The sequence below is a fragment of the Tyto alba genome, unplaced genomic scaffold (genome assembly GCF_018691265.1).
Source record: "Tyto alba isolate M040663 unplaced genomic scaffold, T.alba_DEE_v4.0 Super-Scaffold_27, whole genome shotgun sequence".
In the NCBI taxonomy this organism is placed as follows: domain Eukaryota; kingdom Metazoa; phylum Chordata; class Aves; order Strigiformes; family Tytonidae; genus Tyto; species Tyto alba.
In genome coordinates, this window is record NW_024881301.1 from 9422886 (window position 1) to 9442956 (window position 20071).

Consider the following 20071-nt stretch of genomic DNA (forward strand, 5'->3'; position numbering starts at 1 on the left):
CACGACAAGTCTCTCTCTCTGTGATAGGTGAAGGAGGCTGAGGTGCCCTGCTAGATGAAGGGCAGTCCCCCTCCTCTTCTGCTTTCTTGTAGACACATTTACAGCATTTGTATCTATGAGTCTGCCAAACTCTGTAAAAAGGGGTCCTACTTGGACCTGTATTAGTGAGACAAAGACCTGTCTCTGTTCTTTTATGAGGGTGTCCTGACTGATTTATCATCACTGTGGGCACTGCAAATGAAGAACCAAATGAGGGGTTATCAAGAAATAAAAGAGAAACTAGAAGACAGACTAGTTAGTGTTTCACAAAAAGTTTGCTGATATGATGAATACAAATGAAAGATATTTGCTTTAGAGCAAATTATGTTCCAAGTGCAATCTATGTACTTTGTTTGCACATCACTTCAACCAGAGCTGTCAGCCAAGTTAACTGGTAGACAGGATAATTTTGAAATATTTTTGCTTCAATAAGAATCTAATTTGTGCAAGGGAGACAAACAGCTGTCATCTTAAGAAATGCTGTGGTGAGATATTAATTTCCCATGAACAACAGGGACTTACAAACCTTGAAAAGATACATGCTTCAGAGGGGCCCAGAAATTTGAATAATCCTTTTTGGTCTCCTTGAAGACATATAATGGGCATATTTCCCTCTCTACCAGCTCTCTTCCATTTCCAAAAGAGAAATACTTTTATTTTGCTTTGTTTTTCTTGTGCTCTCAATTCCACATACTCTTTCTTCCCTTAAGAACAAAGAAAATTAGATTCCTTGTCTCACATGAGTTTTATTTTCTGTGGTTATCTGGCCAGCACATAACCCATGGTGGCCCTCTCTTCTCTTCTCATTTCCTGGTACACACCTTCATCTCTGTTGTGCACAGAATCAAACTCCCAAGAAAAGCAATTTCTTACAAACAGCCTTCCTTTAAGCTTGACCCCAGGTGATTTGATGCCGTCCCTGCTTCTCTCTGCATTTTTTAAGTGTTGACTCTGCTGGCATGTTGGCTCATTCCGGGGATACAAATTGGTGCAAACCAAGTAGCCACCTGGCAAGGGGAACAGGCGCTGGAGAGAGGGTCTTCTGCTCCCAAGGGCTTGTGCAGGCAGGAGACCAGGATCACTGGTGTCCTTCACTCAGGAGATTCCTTTGTTTATTTCTCAGTCATTTGTCTAAATCAAGAGGCATTGGTTGTTGTGGGTTTTCTTTGTTGATTCAAGGCCTGCTTTTGCCCCCACTTAGGAGGTTTTCTTTAGAATATCACAAAGGACTCCTAAAGTTTACTTCCTCTGCTTCATCTCGCAGAGGACAGAGATACAGAGAAGGGAACTGTGAAATAATAAGGTGAACAGCATTCTGCTTTTGAAATTAATATGTGTAGAGAAGTTGCTTTACTCTCTTCTGTCATTGTAAAGGCACTTAAAAATTTCATTTACTTCCCTCTCATTGTTAAAATGGAGCCACAGAGGCCTGGTGTAAGAGTCATGTTTTCCAAGTATGTTAATTCAGTAAGTTTGGAAGATTTGTGATTGTAGGAAAGGAGAGAGAGATGTGTGTGGATCATTGTTACAAAGTTGAATATTACGTATTTGGACTTATTTAAATTTAATGAACCCCAGAAAGCACTTTTAGTATTTACTTTTTCCTCATTTGACTCTAATTAACCTTTCCCATGATTCAGATGTCTGACAAATGTGGAGGGCTGCAGGGCTAAGTGCTTTTTTCCTGTGATTGACTTTAATTAAGCTTGCTCTAGGCTTGAAAACATTGTAAACTTAGAGAACTTTATTTTAATTGCCTTCTGCCAGATTTACTTATGCTAGACAAATATTATAAATCAAATACTAACGCTATTAGAAGAACGACGAACTGACTTACAAAGTAGTAGTCTGCCATGGTGAAATGCATTGCACTCTAAATCTGACTAGGAACTGATACGGTGGGAGAAAAATGAGTGATTTGATGAAGGCAACTTCTGGAGCATTAACAGCTTTTTCTTTTTTGCAGGGCAGGTACATTGAGACACCAAGTTTCAAACTAATGTTATTCTTCTCCAGTTTCAGTAGTAATAAGTCATAGTCATTCATACTAGAAATTATTAAGTGGATACTCCAAGAACTTATTTCATGCTTTGGACTGCTCACCAGGTCTCTGTTCCAGCTGTTGGAATGAGTCAGTTCAGTCTTAATTAGGGGACTTTGACACCTATATCACATAACATTTCTGCTCCTTGAGTCTGTCCTAAAAGAGTCATCAAGAGAACCAGACAAACCACCAGGCACCAATACTTGTACAAGGAAATACTGATTTTATTTCTCAAAACATTGCACACAGAAATGCGCTCCAACAGGTATTTGCAGAAATAAATGAAAGAACATCTATAACTTTTAAGTGAATATGAAGGTTTTATCCAAACAAATGTTTGTAAGTTTTTTTAGTGCTTCTTTTCAAAGGATGAATTATAAGTTAAAATTCTGTTGGCTCATAGATAAGGAATATCCCCCACTATGCAAATGAATAACAATTCTTATTTTCTTTCTGTGTTGCTTTGCTACAGACTGAACCGTGAGTTGTAGAGAGGCTTCCTGAATTGCACAAAGGCAATATACTGCACATTTTTCCTCCCTTTCCATCATACAGTATCTTCCAAAGGGTCAACCGAACTGTATTTACTCACTTACACTTCTCCTATACAATCTCCTTATGCTTGATGGGGATGGTGTGTTTCTCATGCCAGAATGACATCCTGAGAAAACCTATTGCACTTGCTGTGGCTGAAAGTGGTTATCCTTAATAGAAAAACTTCTGGGGAGCTTTTGATGGAAAGAAACCTAACAAAACTGCCTTTCTGTTTAATTACAGTATAACATTGGTCCTTCAGTTACCAACATCCTGAAAACAGTTGTCAAGAGAGGTTAACCAGGGTGTCTCAATCTTGATGGCTCTGTGTTTCCTTCTATTTCTGTCTCCCTTTTCTAACACAATGCAGAATACTCTAAATTGTAATCAAAATTTTTATTAATGTGGCTTAGATCGCATTAATTTCCCAAACAGAATCCTTGCACCTGGGCCCACAAACAGTGCAAAGACATGCCTAAATATTAAATCATATTATATTAATATCATTAATATATAAATATACATATTCATCTCTCTATATAACTATCTAAAACAACTATTTTATCTGAATACAGATCCTGCACAAAGCAGTAGACTGACGGCTCTGTTAGCTCTATTTATCCAGCTAACATATATTGCCAAAGCCATTGAAGCAAAAGGGTCTCCATGGGGACCACCTTTAGCTTGGAAAGAGTAATTATGTTTCTGTAGCCTTTCAATACTCAGCTTCCAAGAGTGCTAGTAAAAACACTGTTCCAAGGTGGCAACTTTCAAACCCCAGCTCAGGATCACAGGACATCCTAAGCCAACATAAAATCAGGTGCCAGAGCCTGCACAAAGCTGTTATGTCAGGAGGACAACTTAGCTTTTGAGGAGCCTGCAAGGATGGTGGTTTAACTCCTAAGTCTGACATCCTTAGTAGTTCTGTTGGAGGCTTCCAGGGAATTTTCAAGGTAAACAAAGATACATGATAAGAGATGCATGATGTGGAATTCCATACTTGGTGCACAAAGCCATTTGTTTTAAAGGTACTTAGAGCCCTCTAAATAGCAGACTATTATTTTGAAAATAGAGATACAAACTATTTGATGTACTATGGCTTTTTTATGCTGATTGTGTTTGTTTAGTCAGAATCACAATTATTCATGGGAAAAAAAAATCTACAGCCATTTCCTAGTTTTAATTAATTCTATTTTACATCCTGACACTTTAACTTGCTCTTGATCAGCTTCTAAGTGATCTGTTTGACATGTCTATCTTTAATTCAGAGTAATTGCCAAATCAGTTTGCAATTTATCAGAAATGTGAAGAGTAACTCTAGCTAGAAAGAGCTATTTTTCTTCAAGAGTGAAAGTAAGCTATTACAAAGGGCCTGGGAGATTTAAGAAAAATGGTAATGTCATCTGGAATTTCTGAGTGGGATACCCCCTTCAGATTTCTAACAAGAATTTTAAGTGATTTCTGCATTCCATAAACATCACAGTTATCTGACTTGAATGAAAAATGTTGCCTACATTCTGTTGCCTTATTTAGACTAAGTTGAAAGCCCTGCAATCTATTACAATCTATCACAATCTATCATATATGCTTGTTTTGTGGACATGTTTTCAATGCCATGTTTTTGCCAGGTGAGAGTGTTGACAATTGATACTGGTCTTCAACAACATTTCTAATTACAAAATAAACAGTAACATGTCTGACTCAAAATTTCCTTTACATATTTTTTAAAAACTCTTCATAACAATTATAATAGCTGAAGAAAGAGCTTATTTTCTCAGCTTGCTCACTGTATACAAAATCTCAGGTACAGGTAGTCACATTTCCTCCCTATTGACTCATTGTTATTTGTGTACAACTCTTTTGCCAGCTGCCAATAGAGGAAGCAAAGACCTTACACAGAAGGGTCCTTTTCTAAAACTGATTAGACTATGACCTATGCACGTTTATGTTTCCTATTCTGGCTCTGGGAAATTAAAATAAATGGGCCAATGGGCCAAACATTTTAATGAATTGTAAGTTTACAAAAAAAAAAAAAATCTTTAAAAAGACAGATTTTCACAGCAAACTCAAAAAAAATTTTTTCAATTTGAAATTCACTAATTTCTTTAAGATCATTAAAAAGAAAAACACAAAGCCAAACCAAACTAGAACATCAGTGACATGAAAATGAAACACTGAAGATTTCTCCAAAATGTAATTTCCTTCACATTTTGGTTGGGACACTGAGCAGAAAATCAGTTACACAGAAGCTCTCTCATGGGCAAGATTTGGTTATTTTCAGGGTCATGAGCATTACTTAAACCATGCAACCAGAAAGTCTGCCCAGTGAGAGCACAGAAAGATGAAGCTATGTATATTGGTATTTTTAAAGACTCAACAGAGCAAAGAATGTAGGGATTATGACCACTGGCACAGCTGCAAAGTATTCATTACTTGGCTGGGCTATATAGACAGACAGCTATTCCCTGTGGCACTCACAGTTTGACTTACTGATAATTAGAGGTGATGGGGACTGGTGCCACTTCCCTCCACTCCATAAAGGGTCATGCGTCCTCCTCTAACATGGGCTATCCCTTCCCCTTTTCTATGCTGCCAGCACAATCCCTTTTTGATCCTTGCTGCAAAGCCAGTTGCACCCTGATACACCTTCTGTGAGTGTCCCATTTCTTATCAGAGCACAGAGAAATTCAGTCTACATCACGTGCTACTTGAAAAAGCCAGGCTAGCTGAAGTAAGAATTATGGGCAGAGGGGCACAACAGCATTTCTGCGAAGAACAGAGACAAAAAAGGATCCCCCATGTCCCAAGACCACGTTTCTTTCCTCTGTGTTACCCGTGGCTAGTTTGTGTCTTCCTTTCCAGGGAAAACAAACAAACAAAGAAGGTAGAAAACTGAAAATAATGAAGGAACATACAACAAGCCCGACTGAAGGGGGACAAAATGTCCACATTATTGTCAGTTAAGTGGGGTGGGGTTTCTTTTAAATTTCTTCCTGAAAGAAGTGACTATTTGACAAAATGTACAAGGTGAATTTGTTTACAACATTTCCTTGTCCCTTGATTAGTGGGTTAAAAGAACACCGGTTGTTGCTATGATTTGGTTCACATCGAACTTACCTTCATAAAGTAACTTGCCATATTGCTGCAGCTGGCTGGATAATGTCTGCTCCTGTGTTTGTCATTACCAAGCAAAGAGACATGCCAAATTATTCAAAAGTGTATTGAAGTCCCACCACCTCTTATTATTCCTTGCGCTCCTTGCTCCCACTCCTTTCATGTTGTTCTGGTACAGAGAGATATAATGAAGAAGTTACATAACTAATTAAAGCAGGTGTATTTTTAATAAAGACTTTGGGATTGATTTTTTGAGAGTTAACAAATTAAATTCTCAAATGTATCTCAACACTATTAAAAAAAAAAAAATCTTTGATTTATTTGTTTTGGCTTTAAGGAGTGCTGTTCTCATAGAGATTTTCCCAAAGACTTAAGGTCTTTTCTTGGGTTACTAGCACTCAATGTAGACAACCCATGATTATTTAAGCATGCTGTCAGATCAGAAGCAAAGGTATAACTAATGTAGCAATCAAAGGATCTCTAAAACTGACAGACTGCCTCTGCAGGATTTTATAATCTGTTTTATTCATAACATTATTAAGATGTAAGTGTAGCTTCATTTTTATCACAAAGTGTTTAAATGAAGTGGTTGATAGCCAGAAATGGGGCAGTGGAGGAGGACTCATTGAAATCATTGAGGATTCCCACTGGTTCTACTGATCATGGTTGAATATTAAAGAACTCATGGATATCCTCTTGTGATTACTTGTTTTAATTAAAATGTTTGTAATTAATGTCCAAAGATTTTTAATGTGTACAGAGAAGAAGGGTTAAGAAAACTAAGAAAAAATATTTGTGATATAAACCAAGGTTTTTGTCAGACTGGGGCAGGAAGTGGAGAATTACAAGATTTGAAAATTTCCTTCTTTTTTACTAGAGATCCTGAGTAAAAAACCTTCAATTTCTGATGATTTAATTTTTCAGGTTGGATGGCTGGTTGTTTCCTTTCCCACTCTATATACTTCCTTCATTTTTTCTTCTCAATTTATTTTCTCTGTCTTCTTATTGGAGGAGGTCAGAAGGGAATAATAAAGAAGAGAGAAAGAAAAAGGAATTTACATTTTGGGATCAGATTTATTTCAAAACCAGAAAGAAAGCTCAATACTTTTTCTTCCCCTATGGAAATATTTGTGAAAAGAGAAATGACAAAGATTTTCACAATCATTACCTACATAAAAAATGGGCATTATTAACAGCAGTGGAAGAAGTGGTATTTGAACAAAAATCTCTCTCCCTAGTCACTTGTTAGAAGATAAATCTCTACAAAATATCAAAGGCCAAACTCAAAGAAGAGTAAATATGTTTATTTTTAGGCTGCCATGTTTTGAGTTCTGTTTCTTGTTTGTATATTTAGAATGTTCATCTGCATTGATAAGCTTGGTCTCAAATAGCTACTTTGCCATAAAATATGCACTTTACGTTGCACATTTTAAGATTTGGCAAACTGACCCAAGGATGAATCGCTGCTCTGTTCATTTAAACTTACAAATACTGCTCTGTATCCATGCTTCTACTATGTTCTGTTTGTCTGGAGCACTGAATCGCTTGCTCACAAATGACCAATCACGGAGAAAAAGTGAGGATGACAATAGTCTTGCAAGGGTCTACCTCAGCCTTGAGCTGTTCAGTAGTGACTGGTGATATGTGTGGGGACCCAAACACTGTTTTTCTCTGTACAAATGAAGTTGACAGAACTCTGCAAGGATTTCCACTTTTTGACCATGGAGTTGTCTTTTCTGTGGCCTGTGGTTGTCAAAACTTGGAAATATGAGGTGACTGAGTGATAAGCAATAGGGGTGCTCTAATCAGTCTCTGTATACATGCATGTGTATGTATGTAGCTCACATGCACAGACACAGAAGAAACCCTGAAGTTTCAGGTATTTTTTTCTTATGAAATAGCTTCAGGTTGACTGAGATGTATCAAATGGCTTGAAAGAACAAAAGTTCAGGGAAATAGGTACAGCAATAAGTCCAGTGATTTATAAGCAATGTGAAGGATTTGCCACATTCTTGAATCAGTTCACATGATAAATTTGCTTTGGTCACTGCCTTCTGATTCACCATGAGAACTAATTTGCAAACCTGAGATATCTGAATTGTAAGTTATTCTGTTTATTATTCATGATGAATAGAAAATAATTGTATTAACATTCCCTTTTTTTTTTTTTTTTCATTTAAGATTTGAGATTGACTGAAAATTAAAGTCCTTAAGGTAAGTCTTCGAGTTGTACAGAACTTGGCATATATAATTTTCTTCTATTGACTATTCCTGGCATTGTCTGTCAGCCTTTCCTCATTTGAACTGTTCTCTTTTTCCCAGCTCTTCAAATATACAGCAGCCTGATTTCCCAAACAAAGAAACACTCTGAATTTTTGTAAAATCTGAGGTTTCTCTCTCTGGCTACAGCTACAATTTCTTCATGGTTTATGTAACTAAAAATTATTCTTTTTCTTTTGTTTTTTTTCTGTTCCCATGCTTCTATGTTTGCTCTCTGCTGTTCCTTGCACAGAGAAAGTTGTGTTGATTAGCACCAAGACAGGAAAAAATGTGCAGGGAAATGATTCAAAAAGGCCACTCTGATTTCTCTGAAATGTTTTGGGAAGTCAGTAGCAGGAACACGTATGTCACCTCCTGCCATATGTATAAATTGCTTCAACTCATTACCTAGTTTCAGTGTGAGTTGTATTTCTAAGGAGTGGGTTTTAATTTCTAGTTCTTATTTTAAAGGTCAGCCAGCCCAGACAAGCAGCATACCAATGACATGAGTTAATCACTTAGCTATCAGAAGATAACAGTGTTAACACACATGAAATACAGGGACAGCATCAGGCTGACAATAATTTTCCTTGGGAAAGCAATATTAAATTTTCATGTGGGTCCAGCTGCAATAATGAAGAAGTGGAGTAGAATGTGAACTTGCAAGCATGTAAAATATCCCCTGGTAGTTTCATGTGTATCCTGTGATAATTTCACACATTTGTGGTAAATGCAAGGCACTTTGCACATCCTTCATTAAGGGATGGCAGCATTTTATTTGCTAGTATGTACTGGAGAATTGTGGCAGCAACTGCGCAACTCAGCTTTGCTCCCAATAACTTGTTCTTCTACTTGTATTCTAAGAAGATAGGCAGAAATAGCTCAGTAACACCCATGCACTGGGAGAACAGGATTGGGCAATTTGTGAATGTATGGACAACCTCCTAAATCCCATGGCTCTTTCAGAGGAACTATGAATTACTTGTTTTCATATTCTTTCTACTTCAGGAGCTGGTCTGAAAAACTGGGAGTGCACATCTTCATGAATTATTAGCACACTATATTTTTGATAAATCAAAGCTGCTTTGGTCAAGATTTTAAAAATTGACTAAACGATCTCATTTTCACAAGTGCCAAGTACTAACTGAATTGGCCAAGCAGGTATTTGAAGCAGTAGATGTCCAGAATGAGACACAGAGTATTCCTGATCACTTCTGAAAAACTTGGCCTGTTTTCTGGAGCCACCTCAAAAAGCTATGCGGCAAACAGGGGATTTAATTTTTATAATACAAGGCATCACACAGTTGTTAGTCATCTGCCTGTCTGCTGCCTGCTCCAATAGTGGAACTCATTCTTTGGACAGGACAGGCACAAATATTGACATAATTCCCTACTAAAATAAAAACTTTAAAATGTAGCTTAATTTTCATAAGAGTCCTGTGAGCTTTCTGACATTTACATTGCCCAGCTTGGGCAGTACTAAAGCCATTTCTGTTTTCTGGGGTAATAATAATCACTTTGTTTGCAATTTAGACAAATTAATCAATGCTTAACAGGTGAGATGCCCAAAGGAAGGGTATAAATATCATGACAGAAAACTTGCCAGAACAGACACAAGCCCTTGCAGAAGTGATGACCTTAAGGAAATGTATTTGGCAGGGAAGTTGAGACTATGGCAAGAGGAGAATAGGATGCCAAGAAAGTTTAAAAGGAATCCAGAACACTGCATGACAACCCAGATCTGTGCAAAAGGCACCAGTGATTAATTACAGATAGAAACTGATATTGAGTGAGCATAAACTGGAAAACTTGAGCTTTCCCTTTGATGAGATGCTTTATTGTATTACTGGAAAGGTTTTGCTTCATGTTTTCGCCCTATAGTGAAGATTTATTCCTCAAAAGACTGGGTCCAATTCCCTTTCCCAGTTTGGACTGGTACAGCTGTTTAACTACAGGCATTAACATGTGCAATGAAATGCTGCAATGAACAGAGCTCCTTGCATTTCCCACCAAAGAACACTCTGCTGATTCACCTTGAAATTCTGCCAGGGGATCACTGGGAACAGTAATTCTTCTGTGATCCCTTCCAACAAGGGTGATAACTTTAACATACCATGGTCTTCTACATCAGCAAGGAGAATTATCTGTGATGGAAATAGTGACCTGAAGGAACAGAGAAGAAAATACTGTGTTTCATGAAAATATGAAGCTGCTGTGAAGGTAAGTGCTTAAAAAGTGTAGAAGAGCACCATCAAATTACCAAGACTTACTGTTGTATCTATCATAAAACCATAATAATACAGAGGAGACTTCTGCCTGCTAAAAAAATTACTTGCTGTATTGGTTACAATTAAAGAAAAATAAAACACATATGACAGCCTAAGCAATTCAAGCATCTAATAAGCTTTGATAAACAGCTTCTGTAGAGCCTGTGCAAATACAGATTAACTTTAAAAATGCTATTCTCCCCAGTGGACAGATGTTCAACTGCCAAAGTCAAGAGACAATCAAGGATGGTAGATTACATGCTGAGTGCTACTGAAGGTTTGTGATTGAAGATACACATGATGACAACATGTTGAGGACATCAAATATAACTCTCCCTGAGCCTCTCAGTGCCAGAAGCCTCTTTTAGATAAAGCTGTATTGCATCTGGACAAACAGTGAGGAAGTACCTTACCCAGTCAGTCTCTCCTGGGACATGGTGAACTTGTGGGAAGACACACAGTTTGGTCATTTGAGGTGGACACAGCTTGAAGTTGACCTGATGTTATCTTGATGGTTTCTGTAACTTTAGTCAGTACAATAAAAGACTCACTATAACTTTGGATCTTGAATGTCAGGCTATGCTTTTCTTCCTTAAACTGTACCAGTTTACAGAAGATAACACTACAGCTGCAGGATTTCTGCAGTCCAGGGGAAATGTTCAGTCCAGGGACCAAGTTAGAGCCAAAAGCCACTTCTTAGTTATAGTGGAAAAGTTTGTATCCTTACTACATGCTTAATATTACGATGTGGACCTGGTGGTATTCTTTCGTTGATACTAGTATATTATTACAGTGGCTATAGGAATAACTAAAGTTTCCATTACTTGTCCTAGTGTATGCTTTTGCACATTTTTCATTTTGGGAGCTTGAAATAATTAAATCAGCTCTCACTTTAGTTTCCAGTCTCGTCTGTGTGCTTTGCAGTAGGCACTGAGGCTGAAAAACAGTTCTGATAAAGTGGAGGAGGAGCCTAATTTGCTAATGATTATTTAAAAATATTTATGTATTGGGCTAAAAGGGAAAAAAAAAGTCATTAAAATATTCTTATGTGTTTTGGTATGGCTGAAACCTTGTCTTAATAAATCCTAGATTTTATGCAAAGTTAACTTGTTAACAGCCACACAAGTGCTGTTAAAAAAAAAAAAAAAAAAAAAAAAGCTAAAACATTACTAATGCTTCCAATTCTTCAATGTTCTGAATTATTAATGGGAACTGCAGAAGAATGAAAAACAGAGCCCCAGAAGGTGATGAATATTTCTATGAGGTGTGCTAAGCAATTGGAATAAATCATTATGAAAAGTGGGCAACATGTGAAACAGGCAACAAATAACTGGAAGGCACTTTTTTGTTACTGGTCAGTAGAAAGTCTGTTTGTAACCATGGCAACTAGGAGTCCAAATTAACAGCACTGTTTTCATAGAAGCATAGAAACATACAATGGTTTTAGTTGGAAGGGACCTTAAAGACCGGCTCCTTGCAACCTCTATGACATGGGCAGGGGCACCTTCCACTAGACCAGGTTGCTCAAAGCCCCGTCCAGCCTGGCCTTGGACACTCCCAGGGAGGGGGCACCCACAGCTTCTCTGGGCACCCTGGGCCAGTGTCTCACCACCACCACCACCATAAGAACTTCCTTATGTCTAATCTAAGTCTACCCTCTTTCAGTTTAAAACCATTACTCCTCATCACTACATGCCCTTGTAAAAAGTCCCTCTCCAGCTTTCCTCTAGGTCCCCTTTAAGTACTGGAAGGCTGCAATAAGGTCTCCGTGAGCCTTCTCTACTCTAGGCTGAATAACCCCAAATCTCTCAGCCTGTCTTCATAGGAGAGGTGCTCCAATCACTTCATCATCTTTGATCTCCTCTGGATTCACCCCAACACATCCATGTCCTTCTTATATTGGGGCCCCCAGAGTTGGATGTAGTACTGCAGGTGGGGTCTCACAAGAGTTGAGTAGAGGGGCAGGATCACCTCCTTCAACCTGTTGGTCATGCTTCTTTTCATGCAGACCAGGATACAGTGGGCTTTCTGGGCTGCAAGCACACATTTCCATGTCATGTTGAGCTTTTTGTCAACCAACACTCCCAAGTTGTTCTTTTCAGAGCTGCTCTCAATACACTCATTGCCCATGGGATTGACTTGACCCATGTTCAGGATCTTACACTTGCCCTTGTTGAACTTCATGATGTTTGCATGGGCCCACCTTTCAAGCTTGTTAAAGTCCCTCTGGATGGCATCCCTTCCCTCCAGTGTGTTGACTGCATCACACAGCTTGGTGCTGTTGGCAAACTTTCTGAGGGTGCACTCAATCTTACTGCCCATGTCACCAACAAAGATCTTAAGTGGCACCAGTCCCAATACTAACCCCTGAGGAACACCACTCATCACTGTCTCCACAAATATTGAAGGGTAACTTACAGCACTTTTCTCATTCAAGCGATATTATCTGCTTTCCCCACTGTGCCCTACAGACAAGTACTCTAACTCAGGCTTCTTCCTTCACAGGGACAATTTGCAATAGGGACAGTTAACCCTGCAATTATGTATTCCTCCTTTGTGTCAAGTAGACTGGCATGTGACATGCATAATCTCTTTGGTTATCGGGTATTATATTTCCTCCCAAATATGTATGGCAAATAATAAAACTTTATTCAGGCAGTAAAGTGAAATCTTTTTCAAATTCTGAGACCAAGGAGATTTTTGTCTGAGACATTTTGCATCTTCTGTCTTATGCTTTGGTCACAAACAAGTCCACCAGAAGAATGTCGTTCAAGAACTATTAGAAAGTTAGTGTCACTTTTCAGCTGAAACTCTTGGAATCTCTTTCTGAATAATCTCTTTTAAAAAGTAAATATGCATTTACCAAATGAATTTAGTAGCATATGAAAAGTCAATATGCCTGCATTTTCCTCTTGGGATTAAATTGTAAGAAACAAATAAATTGTTCTGGATATAGAACACAGAGACAGGATTCAGTGAAGACCCTATTGTGCCTGGACCTAAAAGCTAATCCACAAAGTATTTTTCTCCTTAAGTAATTATTTTTCTTGATTACAGAAGTCCCTTAAGCATTTCCCTACCTTTGAAATATATGAGCTGTCTGTAATTTGAAAGATTCTCTGTTCTAAAATGTTCTATAACCACATATATTCATCTTTATTCGGAGCTTAATTAAATATCTTAATTACGACTAGATATGTACTTAAGTGTTTCCTTATGTTAACTTCTTAAACCAGCACTTCAACCTTTTCTAATTATTTGCAATACCAACACTGTCTGGGTATGTTGTGTTATCCCTACAGTATTACTCAAATCTAAGCAAAGACAATATTTTCCTAGTTCCTTTTTGATTCTAAGATGTAAAGAAACTCATTTACTTAAAGCCAAAGCCTGATTTATTCCTGCTATTTGTCATACTGCAGTTTATGTACATGTAAATTTCAGTTTTTACAAGTGCATTCTATTTTTGTCATTATCTACTCCTTTTTCAACGATTATTTTGAAGTTTTACAAGGTGGTCCAGCTATCCCACAGGGGACAGGAGTACAACTCTGACTTACTGTGCTGGTTTGGGCTGGGATAAAGTTAATTTTCTTCACAATAGGTAGTATGGGACTATGTTTTGGATTGTGCTGAAAAGTGTTGATAACACAGGGATGTTTCTGTTATTGCTGAGTAGAGCTGACACAGAGTCAAGGCCTTTTCTGCTTCTCACCCCACCATGTCAGACATATTTGTCACAGGTGATATATTTCTATTTATAGAGATGACAAGAAAGAGAGAAAGAAATAATTTTTTATGGATTAATTAGTTTTTGATAACACTGAGATTCTAATACTATGTTTTGGAAATTATAGGACATATAGAGGATCATCATTGGGTTTGTTTTTCCGCTATAGTACATTGAAATTACTTATATTTGAGTCAATGTGAAACCAAAAAAGGCAAATTAACAGCAAACAATTGCTGCTTAATACTAGGATTTAATCTTCATAGTGAATTTTTAATCTTGCTGCTGCACGAACTGTTATAAACATTAAATCCTCCATCCAGATGGAAATATGCTATCTAGCAGGAGTATGTTTTTCATGGAGTGTAATAGTAAAAAGGAAAAACATTTATAATTATACTTCTGATTTTTCCACTAACATTAACAATAGCCATAAGACTTCATTAAAGACCCAGTACCTAGTGCCTGCCCTGCATGGGTTCTCAACACTCGTAACTCTGTACCTATGTTTGCCTCTATGGTACAGAAGTTACTTCTAAATTTTATGATAGAAAAGAAAAATTTCATCATAGTTTGACAGCTATCAAATTCACTATCTCATGTGGTTTTTTTTTTGTCCTGAATGCCAAGCAGATTCTGTAAACCTATCCCACCCACTTGCTTCTGTGATCTAGAAGTTTCCTCAACATCATCAATGCCCACATGTGGCATGAATAGGAATTTATCAGCTAAAATAAAATCTAAAAAATAAACTTACTTTAAAGAGAAATTGCTTGGAGTTTGGAGGTGCTAGCTTCAGCAGTTGTCAATTCCATTCCCAAAGTCAAATATACTAGTGTAAAATGTGCTAAATATTGTTTCAGTACCTAAATTCTGATCTGATAAAAACAACATGAAAAAAGCAACCATAATCTCACTATTCAAGGCCTTTCAGTTGGTGTGGATTTAATGTAAAATGTTGAGTTTTAACTTCTTTGGGGGTCCAGTCTGTACAATTTTCTATAATTGTCCTTAGGAACAATTATCTAGAACTAAAGACTGCAAAATGTTTAAAGAAAAGGAAAGAATCCAAGTTAATGTCAAAATTAAATCCCCAGCTAGGAGGAATAACCACTCTCTTCCAGTTTCTGGGAGATACTTGAAATTAGTAAATAGACCTTTGTCATGCCTATAGTTATGAAGGAGAAATGTAATCTATATATCCCCTGAAATGTTTGAGTTTTGGAGATATCCATATTTGTCACAGTGGATTTTTTTTCCTATTTTACTTATAGGATAGCTGCTGAATGGCCTGAGAGACATCCATGATGGGAGACACACTTACACCTTTATCCCAAGCACTGTCTACTTCCCAATACGCTCTACAGGTGCTTTTTGACATGTTTGTCAAGTCCCTCTGAAAGCACAACTCTTGTGACTGAAACACCTTTTTTTGTGGAATTGGTCTCTATTATCCTGACTAGGGGGAAGCAGATCAATTGCAGCTTGTGAAAAATTGAAGAATATCAACAGACCTGTACCATATTCTAGCCCCATTTACTCTAAAAGTTCATTTTGTCTCCAGATAAGTGAATAATAAAGAAGCAGTAAATAGTTTGTCTTGCTTCTGGCCTTGCAAATCTCTCACCAGGATACCAATATCATTTATTTATGATAATTTTTTGGTAGCCTGAATAAACCTATTAAAAGAGAATAATGTAAAAGATGGTATAGAGATTCAACAGGAGTGGGTTTTTTTCAAAACTCTGATAGAAGGTGTAAGATATAAAGACATTGACTCACTGCAGACTCTCCTTCCTACAGCAAAATGTCCTGGGACGTTTTGGTGGTGAGGGCAGGAGGGATCTGTGGGAGAATCTAGTGCTTCCCTTGCCAGACCCCACCTCTTCCTTTCTCCACCCAGGATGTGCCGCTAAGCCCAGACCAAACCACTACAACTGGTGGCTCTTTCTTCCTTTGATGGATGTGGATCCAGACGAGGAGGAGGCTTCCTGGAACATACTTTTTCTTTGCAGACCTGGAATGCCTTCTGCTCAGCCATGAAAGAAGCTACTTCTGAACACCAAGGACAGTCTCCCAACTGAGAACTTCAAGAACCTGTGCTGTCACAGTTCACATGTAACTGTGTCCCTGGAGCAAAGGAGAAGCACATCTGATGGGGACCACAAAACCTCTTTCTGCGGTTGCCACCTACCAGAGACTCAGCTGTAGAACAGCTTCATGTCTGGGCACACACTGATGCTTTGCGATTGTAATGTCCCTTCCCTCCAAAAGTACAGAAAACCCCTAAAGGCTAAGTAACTCTCAAAGCCTTTGTTCCTCTCTCTTGTCATTCTCATGATGTCCCATTCTATGTGTGTATTATACTGATAGATTATGAATGGATGCAACTTCAGCATATATCAAGAAAGGCAAAACAGCTTTATACACAAGGTCACTGAGTTTCATCTTTTTATTTGACATACTGGATAACACCATTTTCTTTCATGTATTCAGTGAACTATATATCAGCTTTTTTTAAAAAACAAAACAAAAACAAAACAAAAAAACACAAACACAAGTATGATCTTTATTTCTTTTCATAGATGTCTTTGCATCAATCTAGTTAAACTACTAGTGTCCTGACAGACCCTTCTGGCACTAGTTCATGTCTCTTGAAAAACAAGAATCGGACATTTCTGGGTGATTTCCAGGAAGTACAACTAAACCCAAAGTAGCTGTAGGAGTTTCCTGAGGTAAGGTGGAGAAGTAAAGTCTTGTTGAGAGCTTGTAACGACGTGAAGTTGCTGTTTATAAAGGGCAGTGAAAATGGTATGGGTGTGCAAAAAGACTACCTCATCTGATATTGTGTGCAGCGACCATGATTCCATCTATTATTCAAAAGCAAGCATAACATGAAGGACATACAGAGCATTAGACTGTTATATCAAGACCCTGCAGTATTAGATTAAAAAATACATTTTCCTTCCAAATACTGCTTCTTTGATTCCTATTTGTAAGCCCAGCTCACAGAAAGAAAATCTACCTCTATTTATATCCTGGAGGCTGACACCCTTCCATACAGCTTTTCTTTTACTGTTTCTGAATGGGAGGAGGCCAGAGTACTGTGCAAAGACATTTCTGTCTCTCAGCTCCCTACCTCATACAACTGAAGCAATCAGTTCAGCACAGCATGATGGAGAAAGGGCATATTGAACAGATGATTCAGAGGTGAAATGAGGACAAATGTATCTTTGATTTGGCTGGGGGGATGGGGTGAGTGCTTGAGTTAACTTTTATGAAGCTTTCATGAGTAATAAACTTTTTTCTTGTTTTCAAACTCAGCTTGTTTTCCTGACCATGAATGAATTGCTGGCAAATTTGTTTGCAGATACTTTAATAGTTAGCAATAACAATTCATTATATTAATTCTGTTCAATTACCCATTTTTCTCAAAGACATCAGATAATTTAGCTGAACACATGATATATATCTGTTGATTTGGATGGTTAAAAAATATTTAGTATATTCTGTACCAAAACAATATGGAAAACACAGCTTTGAATCAGCAGAGATTTTAGTAGTAAACAGCTCAGTATAATTATTTAAGACAGGTTTTAATCTGCTTGGTCACAAAATATTCATGGTCATACCTAAGAATAAATGTTAGTACTGTGGCACCTTATGGTATCTAGGACATTACCTATGACTTTTTTGAGCAAGTAGTTATTTGTACATACTTAAATACAATTTCTGTCTGTAGTAATGTGCTAAGCATCTTTGTGTGCGGTGCTATCCTGCCCTTTCCTGTAGCAAAAATCCTCTTGACTGAGATTATGATTATTGGTGTTCATTGGATCTCATCACTGACTTTTGGAAAACCAAGGGTAATGTTTATTTGTGAGTATGGATTTGACATTTGAGCCCTATAAGAAACTTGTTTAATATTCAACATCTTATACTTACATGTAAACTTAGTAAAACACAAAGCTCTTTCTTGCTTTAAAGGCCTCTCATATCCTTTAACTAAACAGAGTAAGGTTAGAAGTTTCATTTAAAAAAAAAAAAAAAAAAAACAACAAAGAAAAAGGCTGCATAGGTGTCAGAAATTTATTAATTCTGGATGATGCCTTTTGAACTTTATATGCAATATTAAATTGCGTGTTTGCATCCAGATGCAAATAGCACACTCAATAAGCAGTGAGGTTTTATGCAGGGAGCATGGGGGTCTGCAGTCGGCTGCTTAGCTGTAGTGGGCCAGTTCCCAGCTGGAATAAGATGGATTGGCTCCTAGTGAACTTCATATCTACTGCATGTGCCCTAGTGATTATACAGCTCCAGACATTTGCATGGGTCAGTGTCAGGGAGAGGGCATGAAGGTAAAGGGACCTTTGGTCTGACTCAGAGCAGCCATTTTCATGTGAATGGTAAATTTTACTATTTTCCACTATTATATTGCTATTAATGGTGAATTATTATTGTTGTAATTGTTATTATTATTGTTATTGTTATCATTAATGCAAAAGCCTAGGTAGACAAAGCCTAGGCACACATTCTGCCCCACAGATCAGCTGCTGTCAGGGGATGAGGTATCATGGCAGCACTGGGACCAGGCTTGGCAAGTACAGCACAGCTTTCCCTTGCACACCTGCATCATGGGAGCTGTGCGTCTGGCATCTTCACCCTTTAGAGTATCAGTGAGTGGTTGGTGAGACCTTTCTGGTACCTTGTTGTTGATGCTGGAAGTTATTTGATGCTGTTCTGGTGGGCTCCACCTGAACTTGCTGTGGGTACAGCACAAGCCGGCTATAGTGGCATGTGAAGCAAGGTTTGCATCCTTCCTAGCCTGGGTGTTTGCAGGTATGACCCCCACCTGAAGGCTCTGTGGGAATAATGAAAAATTCCGGATCACATCCCACTCACCTTCCCTCTGGCCATCGGCTAGTGAAACAGGCATCAGAATGGGGTCTAGTGTTTCTAAATGGAGTCTGTTCATTTACTACTTCAGCAAAGTGCGAGTCTGTGTTTAAGAACACGTTCAGAGTAGCAACAGGGAAGCAAGTTATCATCATCTCAACCTTCTTAAATATTGATCGGAATCTGATGTTCTGACTCTGGTAAGAGATACCTCTATCTACTAGTGATTTTGTTTTCATACAGAATTTTCTTTTAGGTATAGCATAAATGATATACAATGCTACTCCATACAAGTAAGGATATCAGAATTTGACCCAGGCTTTGCTAATGATCTGTTGATAATGAAATAGAAAAACACTTATTTCAGAACTACATTGAATTTTCTTTTTTGAGTAAGACCAATTGGCTACATATCTGTATAACAGTCAAGTCTCATGAAAGGTCACAGGCATATTTTATTAAAAGTTTCTACCATGTGTTACCATTAATTAGCATCTTGAGAACACTATTTCAAGAACATGTGTAGGAGCGGTCTGGTTAATTAGGGACTATCAGAAACCTTATATCAACACAGTTTGGGTGTACAGGAATTTTTTGATGTCTATTATTTCATCCAGACACAACATTTACTGTAATACTTGACCTAGTTCTCATCTTCAGAAGCTGAGGTTACAGGGCCTCTTCATATTTCAGCCAATTTACTGATGTGTTGGATGTTACACAGTTGTCAAGAGTATCAACATTAAAAATAGAAAAACAAATAAAAGTACTAAGGGACTGTTATGTTCAAGCAGACTGGTCAGCAGCATTACACTTTCATCATGAATATGCAAATTAATTAATAAAAGGAAAAATGGATCACTGATACTCACCACAGATATATTTTTTTTAATTGTTTTAATACCATAATTAAATTTGTTATGTTAATTCACTAACTGCAGTTGTTCCTTTTGCTGGCAGTGAAGAATAGGTGAGGACCTGCTAAATTTTAGAGTATAATAGCATCCTGGCACAAGTCTTCTATGTTTCCTGTCTTCATCCCTAAAAGAGGATTGTTCGTACAGGGGATTCAAGTAGATAGAAGGGTATCATAAATGAGATTATATATTTCTCATGTTAGACCTACCAAGATCGGTATCATAGTCATCTAGTTCTTATGTTAGCATCTCAGGTGATGACATCAGAGAT